We start from the raw sequence: 11129 nt of genomic DNA, 5'->3' as shown, positions 1-11129 counted from the left end.
TGTCGCACCCAAATTTTTATCTCATAAGTCGCAAAAAATTGAAAATGACTGCATTTACAGAAATTGACGTAGAATAAAAAGTACTGAACCAAATTTAATGATTTTGGTATCATAGTCTTCTGCGGAAGATGCTCTTACTAATGATGTCAGAAAATATATCACTTTTAAACCGCAAGGTACTGAAAATCCACCGTTCCGCTTTTTTTGGGACACCCGGTATATATATATACAATGTGTGTGTGTTTATATGCCTATAGTATAATCAAATGTACAGTTCGACATTAGTACTGACCGAGTGGCCCGGGGCCGGTTTCATGGCATTTGCTCTTGCGGCAGTTGCTCCCATGAATTCTGCGCGCTATTTAGAACCAAACGCAAATTCAATACCCACAAACATAACCCTCACCCTAATCCTATCAAGTATATCAAACTAACCTTACAATCCTATCACAACCCTAACTCTAACCCTACGTCCTAGGAGAAAGTCTGTCGCAGGAGCACCTGCCGTGTTACCCGGGGGCCGACGAATAGATGTCTGGCCACCATAATATAAGAAGTGATATGTTTTGATGGGACTATCAATAACTTGTGTATGTGTACATTATTTAGGCATAGATTGTTTTACAAGGAGAAAAACTCGCGGCTCAGTGTTTGATAACCTGTACGCATTTCAGTTAGCTGCCGCGACCAGAGTTGCCAAATATAATCTACATGGCCAAACTCAGTCTGTTTTATTCCAAAACAAGGCCATCCTATTTTTCTTCTCCCGGTCAAAATACTCCGCCATATTTTGTTTTATCAATATCTATCAATAAATCTAAGTATACCCAAATAACATTCAATCAGTTTTTATATAGGCCTATATTTTTATAATTTATTATTTATATTTCATGAATATGTGTCATAGAAAAAGAAATCATGTTTATGCCCCAATTTAACAATGAATATGTTAGACGTAGTGAATTTCGTCGAAGTATGTGGTAAGAAGCCCTTTACCATGCCTGCTAATTTTCACATAGTTATCATGGTTTATATTACACTGTTTCTATTTAATGCTTTAAAATCCACAGTATATGTGTGTGTATGTATGATTAATTTGAAGTTGAAGACTGAATTTTTGCTAGTACTGTGATAATTAATTGTTCTTTCATCCCATCCGATACAGGTATAATGGAATTATGTCTGATATGCAAGCATATTATGAAGTTGTGCATTGCCGAATATAGACATGCTCAGCCACATGATATAATCATTTCGCTTCTGTGTATTATACAATGCGCAATTTTGTACAATCATTTATCATCTCAGTGACCTGCATGTTGTCATTGCCTGTGCAGTAATAATTTCCTTCAACATGTTTTTTTTTTCCCTGATTGCCCTTACAGTGCATGACAATGACGTGCAATCAAACTTCACCTGGGATCTATAAGAGTCAAAAATAAGTCAGAAAACCAATTGCAAGTCAGATATAAGTCAATCAGAATTTAGTATGCAGAGACTTATGTTCAATATTCTGACTTAAATTTGTTTATGTTTGACTTCAGCTATTAGGTAACACAGAACCACGTTATAGTTTCCTGATAGATAAGCTCTCAAATTGATTTAGAAGAGTTAATCATTATCTGGTGTGTCTGGCGACGTAACATGAGCGCGTGTTAGCTGTACTGCCCTACTTTGGCAAAAGGAAGCAACTGACAAAAGTGACATTTCTCGTAAAAGAGCAAAATATGTCTGCCATTTACACTGACGTCAATGGACTATCATGATGTCTTATCTAACATATCTCTTAGTAGGATGAGTGTTTCTGCGTGAAATTTGGCCTGGAAGAAGGGCTCATTATGTAAATTATGAAAACATCAATAACTCAAATTCGGATGGTATGTCACTTGCTTCCTTTTGCCAAAGTAGGGCAGCGTAGCGTTGCCCTGTGAATATTATTGTTCATCAATATCTCCCACTGATTCTCATTTGCCTGTTTGTTTTAACTCGTCTGAAGTCACCATTCACTTCGTCATAAATCCACATTACTTATACTGGCTTATAGTACTGTTAATTAATGTAACACTATGCAGCAAAGTTCAATCACTCCCTATAACAAAATAACTTCGCATCTAAGTAAAAGGCCGCCATCTCCAATCCGAGAAGGAGAGATTGAGAGGGAGGAGAACTATAGCTAGCTAGGTTATGTCGGGTGGTCGTGCTACCCAATGCACTGGTTACAGACTGTGGCGTTGTCCCTTCACGACATGGAGGTGAGACAAACTCCTCGGTGAGACCAGGGAGGTGGGGTGAGACCAGGGAGGTGGGAAGACACGGAACCTCCCTGCTTCACGACGATAATTTACTGCACTACTGTAGCAGGACAGAAAGGGAGGTAAGTCACCATAGGCCTTTACGCAAGGAGGTACTATAGATGGAGGAGTCTAGTCCATTGTGAACTCCTTGCTTAGTCCAAGAAACTTTGATATACTGTGCCTGGGAAAACATCGCTCTCTCCGACGAGTAGTTGCAGAAGTCTCCACTTTTCTTTTTGTTTCCCCTAGTTCGTTTCTCCCTCTGCCTATGTGGCGCCTTAAAAACTTTCTCCCGCATCATGTGGAGAGTGTTTCATTCATTCTTGGTTACATAGCTAGCCCACGTAATGGATTGAGTAGAGTTAACACATGTACCACAAGGTGCAACGACCAAAATGACATATCTTATTCATGAGACGTCTAAAACAAATCTAGATCAAATCTATCAAAAGACCTGATACTACCAATTTACAACTATCACGAATGCAGAAGTGCGGCGACGAACGTACCCGTTCCACCTTACCGTTGACTTAATGCTCGGAAGAACAACTTTATATCCATAAAAATATCAGCAACCTTGGCTCTACAGATTTGGTTAATATCAGATGAAATAATGCTTGGCACCGTAATAGCTTGATACCTCTGAGTTTTATCAATATCATCAAGTAGAATATACATCATGTACTTACCAAATTTGTCGTTGTTACATCCTCTCGATAATATCCACTCTGTTACGCGCTAAAACAGTACCACACACAATCATAACCAAGTGAAAATGCACTCAGTGCGTGTCCGCGCTATCACCCAGACACCTCAATTTCCCCTCCCTGTATTGCCCGGTTTCGTATTGAGATGCTAATCGTTGTGTGCACGCCAGACAGTGTACAGTACTCTATGTGTGTGGAGAGAGAGTTGAAACTGAACTCCAGGCTGTTGCGTGAGGGCATAACACTGCTCAGTGATTGTATAGCGCAGCTATGGCGAGCGACGTGTCCAAGCGTGGCTGATGAACATAGTTTACTCTCGTGGCAAACTCCCTCCGTAAACATCCTTTTTAACGGTGGCAGGTGTTTATAGATTTCATGATGCGAGAAATGTACCATTCCCAGTTCAAAAAGCCAGTTTCTCTCGCAGGTGGATAGTTGTTATCTGACGCACGTTGCTGTGCATGGCATTGTCAATCAAAAAGTCCAGGGCACTGGATCGAACAATCTAAACGCAACGTGTGAGAAATGGCATATCATTCATGTGGAGTCTCGCCATTCAATCGTTGAAATACAAACGAACACACAACTGATCGATTATTTTGTTGAATTGCTGCGGTGCTATATTCGACAGATCTTACAGCATGACTAGATTGACTACACTATACGTCGTCCTTACGAAGTCAGGTTGACACTATTGACTGATCCTGAATTACCACCGGTTATTAACCTATACAGCCGTCAATAGTTTCACATACATAACTTTTTATTGAGCCCGAGACTGGGTTCTAAACATAAATCCAGTCCGTATTTCCATACACATGCACTCAGTGTCCAAACATGACAGCATTTCCAAATATTGATGCAGTCCGGATTTTCCAACGACATGGCAGGCTAAAAAGTAGAGTCGAACCGTTCTTATGTCAGACATCTCTCGGATCGAACTGTAATGTTATAGTTTCGGAAACATTGTATATGCTGAAAAGGTGCATTGCAAATGAAATTAATGACAGTTTTTAAGTTCATACGGTTTACCATAAATTCCACTCATCTAATAAGCGCAGTCTTAGAAGCATGCCGATATTCAAAATCACTTTCTATGAAAAACAGCAGCGACAACAGCAACAGGATATACAACTACATTGTATAATCATTAGCTGACTATAATATATTTTAGCTTTTCTATAAATAGCCAGACCGAACCGTAACAACAACCAAAAAGAGAATACAAAAAATGAAAAGTTGTAAGGCCTATTAATGGTCAAAATAAAACAAAGCGTCTAACGTAAAATGCAATGTTTGTATAATTTTACTAATTATGATTTCTAATAATATAAAGACTCTAGTCTGGAGTATTCTCTTTAGGCGTTCGAGATTGTGTTCAGAGCCTGCAGTATTTCCTGTTCACCATTATTTTACAATCAAGCTGTTCCACAAAATAAATGCATGAAAGCGGAAGATTTTAATATGTTTTAAAAGTCGTTTTATAGGACCAAGGCCTTGTTTGCAGGGATAATGATTTATGACCGAAAACAGTCATTTCTTGCAGTGTGTTTTCTTTGTTTAATTGTTTGCTGGTTTGTTTGTTTGTTTGTTTGTTTGTTACAAAACACCCCATTGCAAAACTATGTAGAACCCGACGGCATACAATTACAGATTACTGCCAGTAATCACTCACTGCTCACCTCTTCTTTTTCTTCTTTTTCATTAGGTAAAAATGTCAGAGGTAAAGATGTTAGAGGTAAAAATATCAGAGGTAATATGTCAGAGGTAAAAATGTCAGAAGTAGACATGTCAGAGGTAAACATGTCAGAATTAATCATGTCAGAGGTAGAAATGTCGGAGGTAAAAATGTCATGACATTTGTATACCTCTGACATTTTAACCTCTGACATTTTACCTCTGACAATATCATACCTCTGACATTTTTACCTCTGACATTTTTACTTCTGACATTTTTACCTCCGACATTTTTACCTCTGACATTATTACACCAAACCTATGTACTATACGTGAGGTGCTTCTCCAATTCATACGTGATCTCCTGTTTATGTCGTAACACTTGTGTTCTTAAGTATAATTATCGTTTCATCGCGCATTATATTGTAATACTATATTGACATAAGACAGGACTCTACACACACACACACGCACACACACACGTACATACAAACAAACACGCAGACTCATGTGATGCTCTTTTGATTTGATTACGTCATCTTTTGCACAAGACAACAAAAGTTGGATTAGTTGATTCGTTTCTTTTTATGATGTACACTGTCAAGCACCCGACCTTTCTTCAATTTCATATATTTTTGTATACAGTATTATGAGCTTAAAGTTACTTAAACCCATATGCAAGACCCTTTACAAGTAACCCCCCCCCCCCCACACACAGACACACAAAGACATAAGTATTTAGAAAAAAAAAATTATCGAGGTCTGCATGCATGAATAATAATATCTGCTGTATGGAATTTTCTACTGTCTGTTATTTCCCATTCTCTCTGTGTATACGCCAGATTCGATACACTGTCTGGTAGACCTTACTCATAACAAAAAACAACAGGAAAGACAGGCAGAAGGACAGACGGACGGAAATACATATGACCACACGCAATTGTAAACAAACCCCAAGTGAGCCCCGATGATTCATTATGTAGGTAGGGGTTTCCCTGATGAACATGACATCGCTTCCAGTCCCGGTTAACCTTCCATTCCTCTCTTCACGTTTAACTAAACTGAATCTATAGACATAAAGCCTGTCCCCAAAAAGCTACAGCTTTTGGTGTTGCTCACATCAATGATTTCATTCGTACAGAAATACATTCATTTCCCAATGATCATATTAGCAGTCAATTTTGCAGGATATGTGACAGTTCACAAATTGAAAGTTTAGAATCTCAAAACGATTACGTGAGAATACGGAAATTATTATGGCAAATTACTGGATCACAGTTAAAACTCAAGGCCTGTGATCTGGAACGAAGCCAGAAGCATAAATATTATTGTATGAAAATACAGCGTATACCTTTTTTAGTCAGACTATGTACGTGAATGCTATAGATATGATTATACAAATTTTTACGTAAGAATGATGTGTGTGTTGATAACTGTTTTGTATCGCATTCGTTTGTGCTGAGAATTGATTTGATATTTTGTTTTCAATTCATTTAATCTTCAGTTCAATCAAAAAAAAGTAATATATGTAGTATAAAATATACATTTTGTAACTCATATTGCTAAGCAATAAAAAAGGGACAAGTCGGGAAATGTAATTACATAATATACGGATAATCGTATATAACAGAAGAGAAATGCACACTTTTCAATAATAACAAAGAATAGATAAAGCGATGGGAAAAGAATGATCTACTGAGAAGCAAAGCTTTATGTAAAATATGTGAAACACAGATCACTCGAAAAAAAAGAAAACAATATAGGCCTACAAATAACAAATATATAAATCTAAGTATGCACTATATGTTTTCTTGGAATTATCATCGGCGTCTGTAGACAATCAGCTTTTTCATCGTTATTATCGCTATCGATCATAATTATTGCTATTACCTAACCACAAGTTGTTATCAACATCATCATGATATAGGCCTATACATACGGACAAATGGAAAGAGAGATCTGTTAGGTACGCTATATTCATAGATTCACCAACAAATGAATTAAAAGATATGGATTAAAGATGTGAATGAATTAACAGAGCAGTAAAAAATGAAAAGATTAGAAAGGGGTTTTTGTGTGTGTGTGTGTGTGTGTTTGTGTGTGCGTGTGTGTTTGTGTTTGTGAGAGAGAGGGAGAGAATACGTGATGGAGAGGGAAGGAATGGTGAGAAGAGGTGCAACGTGAAATGGTGAAAATAAATGACAAAATTCCCGATTGTATGAGAAAGCAAATGAAGCACTTATACACCCACCATACCGTCATCTTACCACTTTCTGGTTCTACATTGCTCCCTAAATAAACCCAGTGACATTTTACTATTATCAAACCTCTGATGCCAAGTCAAAGCGTCCCCTGTAAGAGCATGGAACTCCACGTAGCTCCATGGCGTGGTATAAGAGGAGTTATGCGCGACCTGAGCTGGCTGCCAGCAAAGTTGCAACAGGAATTCCCCGCCTTCTCCCCCCACTTCTCCATCCAGTGTACATCATTTGGAGCGCCGTGGACGCGAAAATATGATAATGAGTCAGTATCAAGTGTCAAGTCCTCCTGAGTGGATGCGACTCGTATCGAACAGCACTGCCCAACGGCGACCAGAGTGGTTTCAGTTTGTACTTGAGGAGTATAGAGAATACCCAGACAAGCAAGACTGGCGGGGATTCCCCAAAGTTCTTCCCTTCCGCTCCCACTCCCATTTCCCTTCCCCGCCGCCTCTCCCTCTCTCCCCCTCTCCCCGCCCCCTCTAGCATACAGACTCACTCTCACTCTCACAAATCATTCCTTTGTTTTGATTTTATGAATGGTTTCATTTGTTTACCCACCCTCTGTGATATGATACTTCTCGTTGATGACACAAGTATATATTGCGGAAGTAATCTACAGATCATATGCGTTTTGATTCAAGTGATACTCAGTATTTATCTAAATATGATCGTGTAATTGGTGAATACAGGTTACTTGATTCTGTATTTGATATCAATGTATTACCGGAAATCGTCAAAAAGAGATCGTAAATCGTAAATCTTTGATTATTGTGAGATATAGTAATAGGAAATAACATGGACTTTTTATGACTTTATACCGATGAAAATAAATCACAAAATTTTAATTTTAAAGGCATTTTTAATTTAATAAAAATATGGGTATGAAAAGGAAAACAACAAGTCTATTAAAAATGTACCAAGATGTCATACCATGCCTTTTTGTAATACTTTACATTATAATGATTTTTTTTTCATATGTATTCACCACTCATGGGTTGGATGATCCTATTCAGCCTATGGCTATTTTTCATAGGGGTCCACAAATACGAATACTGACTTCCAAAACAGACATCGATTTTTTTATTATTCACTAATTGAAAGGGGAAAATAGTTTTATCTGTTTTTTTTTTTTTTTTTTTGCTTTGAATATCCTCAATGACCTTGAAGTGATTGATTCAACTAAATTAAATGAGGGGGGAAAGATTCAACTTTGCAGCCTTTTTAATTTTCACTTTATTTGTGCGATTTTTTTTTCTCAGAGTAGTACCTCGCAGACAAGGCATGACGTGCATGCATCAACAAATGTTGTACTAGCAGTCTATTTTTAGCTATGACTCACTGGAAGAGCTCGCCAGACTGAAACGAAACTCCACGTCATGTTACGGTTCCAATCTGAACGGTGTCACACACACACACACACACACACACACACACACACACACACACACACACACACACACACACACACACACACACACAAAACCATAATCTAAAGAGCCAAATGAAAGAGAACAGAAATGAACAAAAGCGGGAAATAAAAGAAAATAAACGAACAGTGACAGGTTCATGAAAATTCTTGTATAGGCATATTTTTTTAGAAAATATGATTCATCAGACGGTAACCTTGAAGAGTTGACATTAGTTTCAATAACTTTATACAACTCAGTTATAGAGGCGACGCTGTCATCAACTGGCAATACTCCTGTTTGCTTGCTGACACTTTTTCACTATCATTTCCCATAAACGAGCTCCTGTTTACTTGCTCACATAATCTTCACCTTTACTCTCATTTTGACACGAACTCAGAAGTAGAAATTGATTATATACATCTCATTAAACTCATATAATTCCACCGCTAAAAAGCTGACAAGTTTAGAGTCATTGTTTGTTTTTCTTTGTTTTTTTTCACCATTGTTTTGTTTAGTAAATAGTGTTGATTTCTTCTACTTTTAGAAATTGTTGAAGCGCTTTGAGTTTGTACAAAAGGCGTTATCAAATATTGGTTATTATTCTATTAGCATGAAGAGGTATGAGTTACATAAACATCATAGTTGAATTCTATCTTTTCGACGGATATTCCACATAATTTAGGACTAAAAAGCATCGGAAATGTTGTCAGGCCATGCCATCATTTCCAAATGTATGTAATTTGCATAATTATGATTGTACCTGATGCCACTGTTTCGTAAAAACACATTAAAGCTTTAACATTTTGAAATTCAACTATGAACTTTTCTGGGTGTTGGAATCTTTCATTCTTGATCTTATTCTTATTCATTTTAGCAAAGTTTACTCCAACTATGTAGGGGATGATAAATTATTTGCTTTAAAGGACGGTCAACGGCACCATGCGAATCGTCATAAAACTTTTAAGGGATGGTATAGTATTTGGATTCAGCTCTTAACTTTTTACGAGATATCTATCAACCACTTCATGAAATGTTAAAGAGCATACAATTCTAAGAGGAATTGAAAGTTTATTTGATGAAAATCGGTTTTGAAGTGGCTCTTGAGAGATCCAAAACCAAAGCTGAACAAAGCGATCCTAGAAAAAAGTGGGTCCCACCTTTTATTATGATTGTTTGGTTTTGGATATCTCGGCCATTTCAAAACCAATTTTCATCAAATAAACTTAGAATTCCTCTCAGAATTATGCTTTCTCAAATTTCATTTGAGGTTTCTCATTATCTTTATAAAAAAAATCATCAAAGACTATTAGAAACCCAGAGCCCCATCTCAACCAAAGCTATATCATTCCTTTATCAGTGGCGGATCGGGGGGGGGGGGGGCGCACCGGGCGCCCCTGGCGCCCCTCTTTATTTTTTGTTCAAAAGAAATAAAAAGAAAAAAATGGGGGAGGGGCTGCGTGCGCCCCCTTTTAATTTTGCAAATGCGCCTTTTCTTTACGGAATTCCTGGATCCGCCCCTGTTTGTTTAATAGCTAAGAACCATAAGTAAAAGTTAATGACCACAGACATCCTCTCACGTACTCTAGTAGGGCCTACTAATAGTAATGCGTCCCACCATATCCGATACATGTATTCATTTTACAGTAAAACATGTCTCGCAAACGAGAAGCATTCAGCGACAGTACATGGAAGTCAATTTGACGTTTTGTTGTTGTTTTTGTCGTCGTCGTTGTTGTTTTTGTTGTTGTTGTGATTGTTGTTATTGTTTTTGTTGTTGTTATTGTTGTGGTTGTTGCTGCTGCTGCTGCTGCTGCTGCTGCTGCTGCTGCTGTTGTGAATTTTCTCCTTTTTCACCTCCCGGGATGAATTAAATTTGAAATCTTCGTTTGCCGTCGTCTTTGATGTAATTATGCTAATTCTTAATGTGGTGTTGTCGTCTATCCGGTTGAAAAGTGGGGTAGCAAATCCATCGTATACGCTATACTCCATTCATTGTTCAGGTTGATTAAATAGCTAAGCAAACAAACAAACAAACGAATCCATTGTTTGTTTGGGGTTTTTTGGGGGGGTTCGGTGGTCGCGTAGACACAAGTGACGAAGTCATGACTCAAATTTTAGCTAGTTTGATCTGACATTGAACATAGGCGTCACTTAAGCTACGGTCACAAAGGTTCATACGAACGATGCGTTCCTACGAATGTCACTGTTCGTACGAATTCTGGAGTTCGTACAGATTCGTAGATGGGGGCACAGATTCTTACGGCCTTCTTACGAATTTCGTACGAACGCTGTTTAATTCGCGAGAACAAATTGTGTAACTACACCTTACTTGAGTCCCTTACGAACGCCTTACAAACCCGAAGAGTTGTTCGTAAGAACGCCGTACGAATCTCTGTTCGTCAGGCATTCTTACGAAAGGCGTAAGAGTCCTCTATGAACAACTTAAGGCTTTCTTACAATCATCGTAAGAATTTAAGGCTTCAAGAATTGTATCTGGGCCCTGCAAAATCTTGCGTAGTTGTTACGATGTTTGTACGACGTCTTACGAAGAGAGGGTTTCGTACGAAGTTTAAAAAAAAAATCTTGGACAAACCCATTTACCAGGCTACGAACTTACGAACGGTCTACGAACGGTCTACGAACGCTGGTTTCGTACGGCCTTCTTAAGAAGGTCTTACGAAATTGTCTACAAACCGTTCGTACGGCGTTCGTAGCAGTTCTTAGTGGTATTTTTGTGACCGAGCCTTTAATTTCATTCTAGTACCAGGAGTGACACGTTGA

General features: G+C 38.1%; 1 protein-coding gene across 1 annotated transcript in view; it reads left to right on the top strand.

The window, feature by feature from the left end:
• The first annotated feature begins 2313 nt into the window (after window positions 1-2313).
• LOC139738892 (S-acyl fatty acid synthase thioesterase, medium chain-like) overlaps window positions 2314-11129 on the top strand; it is a 42968-nt gene continuing 34152 nt past the window's right edge. The window contains exon 1 of the mRNA XM_071649522.1: window positions 2314-2374. The gene's annotated coding sequence lies outside the window, so the exon portion shown is untranslated. The remainder of the gene's footprint in view (window positions 2375-11129) is intronic.

The sequence above is a fragment of the Diadema antillarum genome, unplaced genomic scaffold (assembly GCF_040938485.1).
Source record: "Diadema antillarum isolate AM-2024a unplaced genomic scaffold, OU_Dant_1.0 seq00000772_RagTag, whole genome shotgun sequence".
Lineage (NCBI taxonomy): Eukaryota > Metazoa > Echinodermata > Echinoidea > Diadematoida > Diadematidae > Diadema > Diadema antillarum.
This window is presented reverse-complemented; position numbering and strand designations above follow the sequence as displayed.